The sequence below is a fragment of the Gymnodraco acuticeps genome, unplaced genomic scaffold (assembly GCF_902827175.1).
Source record: "Gymnodraco acuticeps unplaced genomic scaffold, fGymAcu1.1, whole genome shotgun sequence".
NCBI classification, from domain to species: Eukaryota; Metazoa; Chordata; class Actinopteri; order Perciformes; family Bathydraconidae; genus Gymnodraco; species Gymnodraco acuticeps.
The window spans coordinates 494,119-509,144 of record NW_022989892.1 but is presented as its reverse complement, the minus strand read 5'-3'; the positions used below and the strand labels follow the sequence as shown (position 1 = coordinate 509,144).

At 42.5% G+C, this 15,026-nt stretch overlaps 1 protein-coding gene across 1 annotated transcript in view; it reads left to right on the top strand.

The window, feature by feature from the left end:
• Window positions 1-7,630: 7,630 nt before the first annotated feature.
• The window catches only part of rnf152 (ring finger protein 152), a 52,947-nt gene continuing 45,551 nt past the window's right edge, over window positions 7,631-15,026 (top strand). Inside the window, exon 1 of the mRNA XM_034203159.1 lies at window positions 7,631-8,722. The gene's annotated coding sequence lies outside the window, so the exon portion shown is untranslated. The remainder of the gene's footprint in view (window positions 8,723-15,026) is intronic.

Sequence of the window (15,026 nt, the reverse complement as noted above, 5' to 3'; positions counted from 1 at the left end):
AATAAAGGATCGCTTTTGTGCATTGTTTGAAACGGAGACGGACGAAAAAAGCTTTTGTAATTTGAAACAACCCTTTTAAAGTGATTTCTGGCAAACGGAGAGGAGAGGCTCTCTGAAGCTAACTGTGTGTGGTGAGGGAGGCCAGATGGGATGAGGAAAGTTTCAGCACTGAAGCGCAACACATGATTTCCCCTCAGATTTGTCAGTTTCAACGAGGAGATGGACAGAGCTCATATCTCCTTCCTCCTGCTGCCGTTCCATCTTCATGACGCCTGCATTATGGGTAAATGTGAAAAGCTTCGGTGTGATTGGCTCCCTGGGGGATTTACAGTATGAGGTGGTAGTGGAAGGATGTCTGATATGCTGCGTGTATCACATAAAGCCTGAAGAGGCACATATCTTATTGAACGACATAAACAGTCTCTGTGGATGAAACATACTGCAGTGATTTCCCTTTACAGAGAGTTGATATATTCTAATATAATGCATGAACCCAACATGTAGGCTATATGAAACGGCACAAATACAAATTATTTAGTTAATTCACTTGAAGTCCTAAACCATGTTATGCCCAGGGGAACTTAGGCGCAGCACCAAATGTGTACTCTCCCCACTCCCAAGAACACGGACACTGAGTCAGAGAATGCCGTTTGGTAAATTGAATTACCAAAAAATGATTACCAAACAGGTGTAACAAAACCATAAAACAAACACACCTTTAAACACAAACATCTATACCTATCGAAAGAGAAAATAAACATACAGGCTTCTTACCTACTCTACTGTAAAAACAGGAGAAAACGAATATTCAAAAGAAAAGGGTTGCACTCCTAAGAAAAAAGTAAAGCGTGTCTACAAAGACAGGTTCAGTCGCTTTTCATACAACAGTCTCACGACACAAGAGAAGAACCGGTATAAATAGTATTTAGCACAACAGGACAGATATCGTACGCACATTTGTGTTGGGAGAAGTCAAGTCAGAGAGTGCGGCCGAGGAACTGCACGGCTGCAGCTTAATATCCTCCCGTCTCCCCAGGTGGACCAATCAGCATGCAGAAGGTAGCTAATCAGCTAACGGGCACACACACACACACACACACACACACACACACACACACACACACACACACACACACACACACACACACACACACACACACACACACACACACACACACACACACACACACACACACACACACACACACACACACACACACACACACACACACACACACACACACACACACACACACACACACACACACACACACACACACACACACACACACACACACACACACACACACGACCCAGGGTCGTAACAACCATAACAAGAACATATTTCCTACTTACCCCTTACATGATTTGGGTAGAAAATTGTTTGAATTATATTTTTTTATTTTTTGAAGGCTACATTCTGTAACTTGTGGGATTTAATTGTGATTGACAGAAAACTCTGCCTGTTGCTAAAGTAACGCTAACTGCTAGCCACCTTTAGCTAATTAGCTGTTAGCTCAATGAGATGGGCTGTAAGGAGGACACACATAATGTAGGCTCATCATAAGCAATATGTCAACTTTTTAACTTCAGCAATGTGTATTTAAGTAAATTGAAACTGTAGGGGCGTTACATCACACAAATACAGAAAAACCTACAATACTTTGTTAAAGGTGGGGTAGGTAAGAATGGAGAAACCAGCTCGAGTGCGCTAGAATTTGAAAGTACTACAGAGCCCCTCCTCCAACACACACGGACGCGCACATGACCAATGAGGGGACGAGATAAGTTTGTGCACGAGATGTAAGGCTGACAGGCAGGTAGGCCATCCAATTATTTCAGCCGGGCCGGCTAAAATAATTGGTCGTGCTTTTTACAGTATTACGGCTTCCACAGATGACATTTTTTTATGGATTTTCAAAGCACTTAAGATATTCATTGCTATCGGGATGTTAAGAGCATTCCATGGAATATAACAAAAAGTGTATCTCGAGCCGGTTTCTCAAACTTACCTACCCCACCTTTAAGTTAAGTCATATACTCTAGTCTAGAGCAGTGGTTCCCAAACGGTGTGCCGCAGCACACTGGTGTGCCGTGAGGCAAGTCCGGGTGTGCGGTGGGATTTTGTGACAACCATACGTTATTATTGCAATATACAACTACACAAAAATAATTATGTTTTAATTTACTATATCAGTACTTTGTAGGTTTATATGTACGTAATCTGCGCGTCCACATCTCCACGTGCAGTGCTGCATAAACATGGCTGAGTCAGCGATAACTCTCGAGGGGTGGAGTTATGCCCATTATTTTGAGTCCGTCCGAAGAATAGACAGGAATGTGACGGTGAGCTGCAAACTGTGTCCAGGCCAGAAGCTGTTATCCACTGCTGGAAACACCACGTCAAACCTCAACAAGCACCTGCAAAGAACACATGCTAAGGTGAAGCTAACGCATAGCTATTTGTTGTTTGTTTATATCACGTGGTCTGTTCTTCTTCTCTGTCTTCCGGTTGTTGTCTGTTTTGAATGACAAATACACACTATCGCCGCCTGCTGGTAAGGAAAGTTATTGCCACTCACGCGCAGTTCGTACGTGCTCGGCGAGTAAAGTAACGAGTTACTTTATATAGATAGTAACGAAGTAGTGTAATATATTACTTTATAAAAAAAAGTAATATGTAATATATTATATTTTTTTAGTAACGACCCCATCTCTGGAGTTGGCGTTCTCTACTATGATTTACATGAAGAACAACAGGAGGTCACGGCTCTCTGTTGAACAGGACTTGCGAGTGGCCCTCTCCTCAGTGCCACCAAGGATTCAAACAATTCTGCGCCTCGACAGGCACATGTATCTCACTAATTTGTAAGTCGGCAAAAATATTTACAATAGCACATGTTTCAATGCTGATTGCTGAAATGTTACATTTATAATTTGTAGTTCAGGACCATGGACAATGCAGCTTCCTTGCATTGACAGTTCTCTGTGCTGAATATCTGCTGAGTTTCCTTTGCCTCATTTTTAATGTTGTGACCTGTCTGGTTTAAATGAGTGTGTTGCTGCTTTGATGAAGCCTAATTTGATAAAGTTTCAAATTAATTTCTGAAATATTTCGTTAATAAATATTTCATGAGTAATATAGTTGTCTTTGTCACATTTTATTTGGCATTAGTAAATAATTATGCACATTTACAGATATTTTACATGATATGAGCTATTTTGCACAATAGGTGTGCCTTGAGATTTTTACTTGTCCTTTGGTGTGCCTTGGGCACAAAAAGTTTGGGAACCACTGCTCTAGAGTCTATGTGTTAGTAAACGCAGCCCAAGGCATGACTCCTCCCCCAAACATTTCCCTAGGTGAGGCCAGAGTAGAGGCCCCTTCTGGCCTTAGTTTACTGCTTTGGCCCAGACCTGGTTATCTATTGTGGCTGGTATAACAGGTAAGCACTTACATTGATCTCTTGACATGCACAAATCAGCCTTCTTTCACTGCATACTCAGTAGACTGCGTTCTGTTACAGTGTTAGCAACATATTGACTGAGCATATTGTAGTTAGAACCCCATTGTTGTCCTGACTTGCTGTTATCACATTTGTTATGCCATGCCAGATGTGGTGAGTGAGTGTAGGGTCCTTACAAAGCATAATGTTAGTATGCAGCATGGTGAGCCACAACAACATGTTCATAAGTGAGCTTTAGAGGTGTATTTGCTAGGCTAGCTGCCCCCATGTTTAATGTTAAGCTAGCTAGGCTATACATGTATTATAGCTCCATAATGTCCATATGATATATTTATTTCTGAGTATTCAGACGAATTGAAACATATTTTAAAGCCTTCCCTTGATATTGTCTCTCAGTGAGTTCATGTCAGTGTATACCTGCCCTCTGCTCTGTGCTCTCTGAGTGGGTGTGTAGTTCCTTGAGATGCCTATAAAGCTGTGGGAGGGTAAGAGCATCTATTCTACCTACTTAACAGTTTGGAGTGATTATGTCAAGCTGTCAGGTCGCTTTTCCTGGAGAACAGCAGAGAGCACGGTTCAAGTGTTTTGAAATGGTCATCATAAACCGACGTCTCAGAGATGACGAAGCGCTATCAGCTCACAGGATTACTTTGAGAGGAGAGTTTCCTCAAGGGCTCGAGTCCTTTTTATAAAGAGAAGAGTCGAGATGATCGCATTGGTGAATAGGAGTTGATGTGAGTCAACATATACACAGTATTTACACAGTTACAGTCTAAACTGAGCATATTCGAGGCCTATGTATCCTTTAATAACTTCAAAACCTATTTTAAATGAGTGCAAAAGGCACATCTTAGCAACATTTTTTTGTACAACGGTAAAGTTGGTGCAAGTAGTTTTTGACCTATGGACTTTCTTTACTAATATAATATGGGCCATTTTTGACTGATAACACAACAGATGTTATTTTGTGCCACTATTTAAAAAAATTAAAAATGGTTTCAAAACACATTCCCCTGTTAAACTTTGACACAAAGCATTCTGTGATAAATATCATACATTTTCCTCTTGATTATTTGTTATGTCATTATTTTTTAACGAGAACACAAAATGTATTAACATAACACAACAGGAGGTTTAAAAAAATGAATATTTCAATAGAAATATTGAGTCATAAAGCTACTCTGGGGCTGTACTGACAAACGGACAGCTTAGCACCGGTTCATTCTCAATGGAGTACAATAGTGAAGGTCTTTGTTTCTACATTTTCAGTTCCTCACTCCTCCTTCAGCGGAAGGTAAACGCCTGGCCGGTGTCCTGCTGCTCTGCGGCTCCTGAAGGATCCCTTCTGTCATCCAGACGGCCAATTAGGGGCCGGCCACGGTTGGCCACTCCGGACCGAAGGTAGGAGGGCAGCATCACTCAGTCAGTGGACCACACTGACTTTTGGCAGTGCAGCCAATCGGTCACCTGACGCAGTAACAAAAGCAACTCTGCTAGTCCTCTCGAGAGCACTGACGAAGCTTTAACCAAAAGTTTATCCCAACTCCAATATTTTTATATATTTGTAAAAGAGAAGCAAAATGGTGGTCTTGTGTGGCTCAGAGGCACTAACGTCTGCAAGGTTGGGGGTTTGTTTTCCACTGGGACTCCCCCACACCCACTCAGGTGTATGAACTCAATTAAGCAATAACACAGGGAAGGTCGTGCTGTGCCGTGGTTACTGGCAGCAGTCAGCTGCAGCTGCAGGAAATGTAGATCAGCCAGCAGCCGCAGAAACACGACCTTGACTGTTACTGCTCTTACACAACGCTGAATACATTTATACAGCAGCTACAAAATGATCAGGCTTTAATACAGTACACGGCCAAAAGTGTGCGGTATGTGCATTTTACAACAGTAAACAGGATTTTTATAAACATGTTTTTTATGTTTGCTGTGGCATAAAGATTCCCATAAGTTAGTATTAACAGGCCTTTAACAATAATCAAAATTACTCGCATTATATTTTCATAATATAATATATTTTCTCATTTTAAACTGCAATTTATGCACAACAATATCCTTGTATGAATATATTTTATCATTATTTATTTGAATTTTGGCTCTTACTGTCTTCCCGCTGTTCATAAATAAGCATCATCCCTGAAATATAAACAAAAAAAGCTAAATAAAATGAAGGCTTGAAGGAGTTTCTGATGCGTTTAATCCGATGTATTCTCCTTTGTATGAGCTCACTGTCTGGACATGAGAGGGAAATTAATAACTCACGAACCACTTCTTCCATTATTATTTTCAAACATTCAGAACAAGTGTTTACCGAGAAGGTCAAATTGAAAAACCGCTGATGCACGGCTGCTCATGATCTCCACATGTAAATGTCAAGGGTGCATTTGGCCGGCCCCCCCCCCCCCCCCCCCCTCATTTTGGTATGATTCACCCTATCATGCAGCTCTTAGCTTGAGGAGCCGTGCCCTTTTGGCCCCACTTGTACACCAGAGAGCATCAGAACAACAACACAGAAAAATCCCACCTGACCGCCCTCTGCGACTCCAACCAAAACGGAGCGTGGCCTTTGCCGGATATTGAGTCAGTGTAGTGTGAAAAGGAATATGGTGTCGGGTCTCCAGGTGTCATGTACTGTAATAGCTATGAGCCCAGAGGGGAGCAGAAGCTGCAGAGTTCAGCGTGTCCACTTGTTAGCTGTAAAACAGGTCCATCACACAGTGAGGCGGAGAACCGGCCCCCGCTGCAGGCTCAGCATTTCTCCAGCCGAGGTGACGGTAGATAGATCAGCTCATGCTCTGCGGTCTTAATACCTGGGGCTTTTACACTTTAATGTCTTTCACTTGACAAATGACCTGTGTTTATAAAGTGCACCTCGCAAGCCTCGGGACTTGTGGAGCAGCCATCGGTGGTGAATGAATCCTGAGAGAATGGTTTTTAACGGAAGCGAAAGCAGCCGTTGGAGAATGTAATGGTTTATACCAGAGGGTGGTGCTGATGGTGTGAGGGGAAAGCAGAAGGTTTAAAGTGAATCTGTTACTGGTGGTTTTACATGCTAATGCAAACAAGGGCGTACGTGAGTTCCCTGAGCACGAATACAGATTTATTCTACTCTTTTTAACTTGCATACTTTAGCAACATGTAGCAATGTGGTCATGATGTATCTTGGATATATCATTTTTCTTATATCAGAATGGCGAACACACAGATATAGACATGCTCAGCCGCTGAAATTCAGGCTGTGCTGTGGGAATAATCGTCCACTCAATGTTCACTTATTGAACACATCCGCTGAGATGAGGCGCTCTGAATTGCAGAGCGCTGAGTTGTTTTCCTGGGTTGAGTTCTTGGCAGCGCTACAACCCCACCCGGAGGTAATCAGCACGCTGTTTGGGGCTATTCAGTCAAAGCTCTGCAGAGGGATGGGCTTGTACTCAGGGCATTTTACCTAAACAAACACAGCGGGCGAATGTCAATGACGACCAAATTCAGGAAGAGGGAGATTGCAAACACATGTACAGAGGCCCTGCATGAAGGAATGCCGTGTTCCCCTACGGGCCTAATTGCCAGAAACATGCACCAGATGTGGCTGAGCATTCATTTGCAGAAAAAAGGATTACAGGAGAGCAAACAATAACATGCATGATGGCGAAATAACTTAATCCTGGTTATGTAACGTGGATTACAAGCGGCCGAGATGGGTTTTCTCCGCAGGGTGGCTGGTGTCTCCCTTAGGGATAAGGTGAGAAGTTCGGTCATCAGGGAGGGACTCGGAGTTGAGCCGCTCCTCCTTCGCGTCGAAAGGAGCCAGTTGAGGTGGTTCGGGCACCTAGTTAGGATGCCACCTGGGCGCCTCCCTAGGGAGGTGTTCCAGGCACGTCCAGCTGGGAAGAGACCAAGGGGTAGACCTAGGACCAGGTGGAGGGATTATATCTCTTCGCTGGCCTGGGAGCGCCTTGGGATCCCCCAGTCAGAGCTGGTTGATGTCGCCAAGGAAAAGAAAGTTTGGGGCTCTCTGCTGGAACTGCTACCCCCGCGACCCGACCACGGATAAGCGGAAGAAGATGGATGGATGGATGGATGGATGGATGTAACGTGGTGGAAAAAAGGTGGGGTATAGCTGATACTTCTTCTAGCGTCTCCTCTGCAGGTTTAAAGAGGCCTTATTATGCTTTTTGGGGTTTTCCCTTTCCTGGAGCGTGCTGTATAGGTTTTAGTGCATCTAAATAATCTGCAGTTCCCAAGTTTCCTCAAGAGAGAGTTTCTCTTGTTTACTTCCGTAACATAATGACATCACTATGTAAGAATCGTGCTTCTATAGGCTAGCGCTCCAACACATTGTACGTGATAGGCTAAGGGGCGGGAGATCTCTAAGCAGTTGACCATCACAACAGAGCTGGCTAACCAATCAGAACACACTGAAAAAATATACAGTATAATTAATTATTTATCAATGCAGTAACTTTTTTATGTGTTAAGTGTTTCAAAGTCTATTTTTCATCTCAAGAAATAATCCCAAACATGTCAACTCAACATGTAGAGATGCGAGAGGGGTTTTGTGTTTTTAAATATAAACTTCACTCTATAACTTTATATAATAAGGCGACACATTGCTGCTTTGCTCCATGCAGCCTTCATACTGTCAGATACCATAATGTCCTCTTCAGCTGAGTGCTCTTCCTGTGATCACTCCTGTTATATTTCCACTATGAAACTGACGCACAGATGGCATGAAAACTTCACATGTTGTCTGAACTAAACACTCTTCCCAGACGTCCTTCTTTTTCTTTTTTTAAAAACTCATGCTGTGTGCGGGCATCGATATTTCCACAACACTTTTCGCAACCTAATTAAATCTTGACACTCAAACAACTTGGAGGATTTATTTTGGAGAGGCTCCTCAGCTGATCAGATGGCAAAGTGAAGCTGATTGTCAAGGTAACCCTGCCAATGTAACGCTTTCCCATAAAATAGGCTTATCTCCTAAACTACCATGAATAAACCTCCACATGTGGAAACTTGATCTGCTGCCTGCTTTTCGTGGCCTGTTAACACAAGATATGGAGGTTTTTTTCTTATTTTTCCTGAGGGAAGTACAGATAATCCCTTGTGGATAGGACATATCTGACCCGGCCACTGATTGCTGGAGACCCCGCTGCGCCTCTATCGTGGATTAGTGGAGCTGAATTGGAGCTGAATTGGAATCAGAGGTGGAGGAGGAGATGGAGCCGATGGGCAGAGGCGGCATTCAGGTGTGAAAGTGCACACATTTACTGTCATGGTTTGGTTAATCTCAAAATGCATAACATTTCTCCCTGGATATCATCTCATAATAAGGTCATTAGACCTCAGGGCGCTGTGGGAGGCTGTGCAGACATTTCCAAAAACCTCTGCGGAAGGGTATGCAGCGTGTGTGTGCGGGCTGTTTCTGTATACACAATATATAATATATTCATCCATCTCCATTTAATGTTAGAATTGAAGGTCAGCCTTCTGAAATAAGAAGCGGCCGGCCTCAAAATTCTATTTCTGCTTCATTTCCGGGCTGCGACAGAGACGTTAATAGAGCCTTCTATATATTCGCTTAATTTCATACACAGCAGACACGTAGCCACCACCAAACTCCCCCAAGATAGCGTCCAACTTTGCACCGTGCCAACTAAGTTAGTGAGAGATCATTGATCACCCACGGTCATGACAAGACGAGGGAATTAATTAGACCGACAGAAAGTGAGAAAGATGAGAGGATATTTGGCGGAGAGACAAAGATGGAGGGGCAAAGTGAGAGCGAACGAGTGAGAATATGTACTGGAGCATGGAGGAAGTGTGTGTCTGCAGAGTGAGATACAGCAGGCGGGTGACAGACAGGAACTTTGTGGATTTACAGCTTTTTGAAGAACTCCCGCGGTTTCAAGTAATGCTACGATCATTGGCACTTTAAAGGCAAATGTTGCACTGTCATCACTGAAAATTCACTTTAGGAAAGACGCAGAAACCGATTGTAAATGAGATATATTTTATTGATCTTTGACAAACATAGTCAAACTTCAAGAGATTCAGTTACTCGTTTGCACCTCATCAGATTTAGCTTGAAGGTGTGTGTGTTTGATCTGACCTCTCCTAAAATATCCCCCTCAATTCATATTAACTTCTGCTGCTTCAAAGACATAGATGCTGATTTAAACTACATCAGAGAATGGGTTACTGAGCCATAAAACCAAACTTTAGAATATATCAGGATATTATTAATAATCAACCAAGAACAGTTCGTTTTATCTGTAATTCTGTTATTCACAATGTATTTATTCCCACTCGCCATATAGTGAGCCAGAATGGTACCTCTATTCATACAGATCTTTTAAAATGATAAGTTAGCCTATATATGGTTCAAGAGGGGAGAAAGAAATAAAGAAATTACAAAATGTCAAATGAGATAAAAAAACAAAACAAAGCAACTTGATATTTAGAATAGGAATATGTCACACTCTTTGAGGCTGTACTTGGGCGCAGCGATGCTTGAAATGCTAACGTCAACAAGCTAATATGCTGATGTTATGCAGGCATAATATTTACCATGATTAGCATATTTGCTTATCATGTTAGCATGCCAGCACTTGAACTAAACACACACAAAAGCACATGTGTTGTGCTTCTGTATGTCCGAGTAACACCATTATAGGAGCAGGTTAAGTCATAGTAGAAATATTTCCGTCCGAAACGAATTGATGGAATCCCTAAAGCAATGCATGTTTAAATATATGGATGCCGACCCATGAATACGCAATAGGAAGTCGACCTCTGGTGTGTTTTCCTCGCTGCAGTTCAAACTGAGTGTTGCTTCTGAGCTGCATCTCAGTCTCTGATCCCTCTTATTTACAAACATCCATCTCAGAGCAGGAGAACAGGTCAGTCTGAGACCTGTTTCTTTTTTTCTTCCTGCGATAAGCTCAATCTCATGTCAGTGTATTCAATTATACAGCCTCGCCGGCCGCATTCAGACGAGGTCACCTTAAATCCTATCTCCTCCTCATCGAGCGGAGGTTGAAAGGGGGATTTGATCAGGCGATAGCGTGTGAGGCGGAAGTTGGAGGGGGGTATATTAGCTGCATTTTCATTAGCCCCCCTTTCCATCTTTTTTAAGAGAAATGCTTTGGGTGGTAAAATGTGAAGCAGGTGGTCAGTTGAGGGATGAGTCAGCAGATGCCTTATCAATCCTCAGCCTGTGTGTGTGTGGTTGCATTTAGATATGTGTGTTTTCCTGGGTGTCAACATCAACAAGAGACTACATTATGTAGAGTAGTGTCTTGTAAATGGTGATACAGCACTCTTGTGATTATTTAGTTAGACATTTCTCCTTATCCTCCCACCCTCCTCCGATGTTGAGCTGAAGGTGATGATAGGTGGGGCAAAGTATTTTCTTTGCAGGGCTGATAATCCGGGAAACAGGTTAGTCAGCGCCGCGGATATATCAGCATGTAAATATTACATATAGAAAAGGCTATTGCTAATCTAATTTAGATAATCCATCCCAGCAGGTTAGGTTTATGTAAAGCAACAATTAAGCTGCATGAGCATTTTATTATTCACTCTTTAAAAGTTACATTTATTTACAATAAAACGTACTTATCCACATTGCTCATGCATGTATGACCAGTAGGGATATGCATCTCCATCACTGAGGCCGATGCGATGCGCATCTCGATACGTTGCCACGATACGATACATTAACGATACATTTGAAACACCAGGCGATGCGATACGATACGATTCACCCCTGTTGCGATACAGTTCGATACGATTTGATTCAACATTATGCGATTCGGTGCGATACGATGCGATTCAACACGATGCAAAAATAATGATACTTCAATTTGGTACGACAGAGGATTTTTGTTTTATTCCTTATATGCAGCAAATCATACATTAACAAAAAAGTGCTTTACATATTTGGTACTGCACATCCCATCATGCCGTTTATTTTTTTACCTTTAAAAGCTCTCCAGAGTACAATTGTATAACACCTCACAGTTAAACAATGTAAGGATGCATTGCTCATGATTAACAATGTGAAAATAACAGCTACCATAGTGCAATGCCCATACAGCTGCCAGCCTGATGTGCTTAACACTCATTCATAGGCTAACTCACCAGTGAGCAGAAAGCGGTGGGTTCTATATGAACAATAAATAATACAAATAACCTTTCACAAACAGGTATTTCATAACTGCTTACAGTGAGGAATACATTTAAATTATTATTGGCCGTCACAGGCTGCTGTAAACTAAACACCACTCTCTCTGACAGAACACCTCACTGAGTGATTTAACTCATATGTCTAACTTTGAGGTTTCTCTTTTCAGCCGCAGACCCCATGTCGACTCTTTATGTGCGTCGCTAAGTTCCTCGTACTACTTGTGTACTTTAAATCGGCTCGGCATCGTTAACAATTTGCGAGCGATTTTTCAAGTTGACCGTCTGTGCCGCGCACATATACCATCAGGACGTTACTGATGGGGTGCGGCTGCGGAGTGATACTGTGTGTATGCAAGCCCGCATCTAGGACGGATCTATGTATCATGGCTGTAGACCTGTTAAGTAATAAAGATACCTCATACAAAGGTCTACGGATACCTTATTACTCTCCATGACCTGCGGTCAACTATATAGCCTAGCATAAAGGACTATTACACCGTCTTTCTTGAACAATCCGAAGTGTTGCCAAACGTTTGATTTGTAGGTATTTTTCGGTGCGCTGTGTTTCTCTTTCTCCTCGACTTCCGTGTGTGTTGATAACTGAGACTCTCGGTCTCCGTAGTGGCGAAGATATCAAAGATCGTATCTGCTGAGCGTTGACAAGATTAGGGAATTTTATATGAATGAATCGGTTTTTTACCGATGCAAAGACGCTACGCAATCGATGCATCGCGAGTTCAACCCGGTTCAACCCAAACTGTAGCCGATGTGCACTCTTTCAACCGGTGCACTCGCATCTTGAACGTTTATGCCGGTGCACCGATGCGAATCGGTGAATCTTAACATCTCTAATGACCAGTGGTTGCTGTTAGCTATGAGGCTACTGTAATAGCCTTTCAGACAAACAAATATGGCGTGCCGTTGCTATTAGAAATAATGGCTTTCGGAGTGCCCATGTTGCATTGTGTATCTGAAAGAACTATCATGTAGAACAGCCAATAGGAACACCCACTCTCTGAAATGACCTTTGATTCGACAGTGTCCCATCTATGGCTATAGTTTCCTTTTGTGTAGTTATTTTTTGGATCCAATAGCAGCTGCAGTAGGTTTTTTTCTCTCAGACTGCTTGAATGACAATGTCCATACCATAGCTTCAACATGAATTGTGATTAGAAGGATCTTTTGCACAGCTATTTATCCGTTATTAACCACTTTTATCTACAAAAATGGATGAACACACCCAACAATGTGCGCTTATTTAAAATGAAAAAGGAGTCCTTTTGGATTATGCATAGCTCATTGAATTATGTATACGATACGATACGATATTACTTTATTGTCAGATCAAGTCTGAAATTTGACTTGCGTCACAGCAGCTCCATGTCCAACATCAACAGACAAATATGCATACACAAATACATGAAACACAAACATTTAACATAACAGCACAATCAGTGAGAGAAAAACATGCTCAAAGAGCCTTCAGCGTGCATTTGGTCTGGGATTTAGCTCTGTATTTACTGTGAGGACTGACTGATGCACAAAGGAGTGCTTCAGTCTGACTTTACTGAATCGTGGGACCCTGTATCTCCGATTAGATGGTAGCAGTTCATATTCACTGTTCAGAACATGGTTTGGGTCGGAGATGATGTTGTTGGACAGCCTCACTAGGTTGTTATGATAGGCTGAGTCATAGAGTCTCTGACAGGGTTGACCAACAATCTTTGAGCAGATCTTTAACAGGTGGAGTAGTTTTGATTTTAACGCTGCTGACAGACATTTGTACCAGGTAGTATTGCAGTACTGTAGAATGGACATGATCACAGATGTAAAGAACAACAGAAGAATGTCTCTGCTCGCGCCAAAAGACCTAAGACGGCGGAGAAAATAAATTCTTTGTTTTGTCCTTTTGCTCAGATAATCAATGTGATCCTTCCATGACAGCAGATGGTCAATAATTACACCCAGGTATTTGTATGACACTCCCTGCTTGATCTCATCTGTATGGATGACAATGGGGACTTTATGGGAGTCAGATGGTGAGCCAAAAATGATTTCCTCAGTTTTCTTGGTGTTGATCTCAAGAGCATTGCTATCAGTCCACTCGACCACCTGATTTACAGCCTGTTGGTGCAGCTCAGGGTCGTCTGTGTTACTGAGCAGAGATAGTATTGCAGTATCATCAGAGTACTTAATGATGAATTGATTTGGTGTGTTGGTATGACAATCATCAGTGTAGAGAGTAAAGAGCACAGAACTCACGCAGCCCTGGGGGGGGGGGCCCCTACATTGGTTGTGATGGCAGATAACAGGGTTTTGTTAACCTTCACAAGTTGCTCTCTACTGGTGAGGAAAGCAGCATACCAGTAAATCAGGTATGGATTTACTTCCATTTTGGCCATTTTTGACACCAAGATGTCTGCTTGTATTGTGTTGAATGCTGATGAGAAGTCTAGGAAGAGGGCTCTTGCATAAGTGTTACGTTTGTCTAAATGTTTAGTGATGATGTGAACCAAAGTGGCCACAGCATCTTCCGTACCGCACCCTTGTTTATAGGCAAATTGGTATGGATCAAATTTGTCTTGTGTTGTACTGATAAGGAATCGGAGCAGAATTCTTTCTAGTGATTTCATAATCACTGATGTGAGGGCTATTGGTCTGTAGTCCTTATGTTCTTTTGGGCATGGAATAATAACACTGTATAACACTGTTTGTGCAGATTAAGAGGTGCTGTAGTCACTGGTACAATCTGAGAAAGAACAAGGACTTACACTTTGTACACCAATTGAATAAAGACATCAGGCTGAAGCAGTTGATTCATTTATTCTAGAGATACAAAGAGTTCGGAACATAATATTGTTGTGAGAAAGCTCCCGCTCCTCCTGATAACAGTGAACACACAACATGAGTAAAACAAAGGAGCAGTGATTCACTCAAGGTCAGCCCCTGCCCTCAGGTCCTGCTGACTGTAAATCACTCTCGATAGGAGCATCAGCCAAATGCTTAAAATGTAAATATCCTCATGATGGTGTCTGAACCCGGCGCCAGGCCCGCGGGTCCATCAGCCGGCCGGGCAGCGTTGGCAGGGAGCAGATGGGGGGGGGGGGGGGCATCCTCTGATGAGCCATTGGGAGAGGTTCACTGATTACACTAATTTAACGGATGAGTTTCATTTCAGTCTGCTGGATGCGAGAACCAGGACAAATCATGGCTTTTGTACAGTTTAACTTTACCTTTCATCTCTTTGTGATCACCAGTTCTCTCCACACTGCTGACTTTGAGTTGTTATACTGGAAAATGTGTTGCATGTTATCAGCAGGACTTGACATAAGGGATAGCATATGCTACTTTATAGTCCTCTAC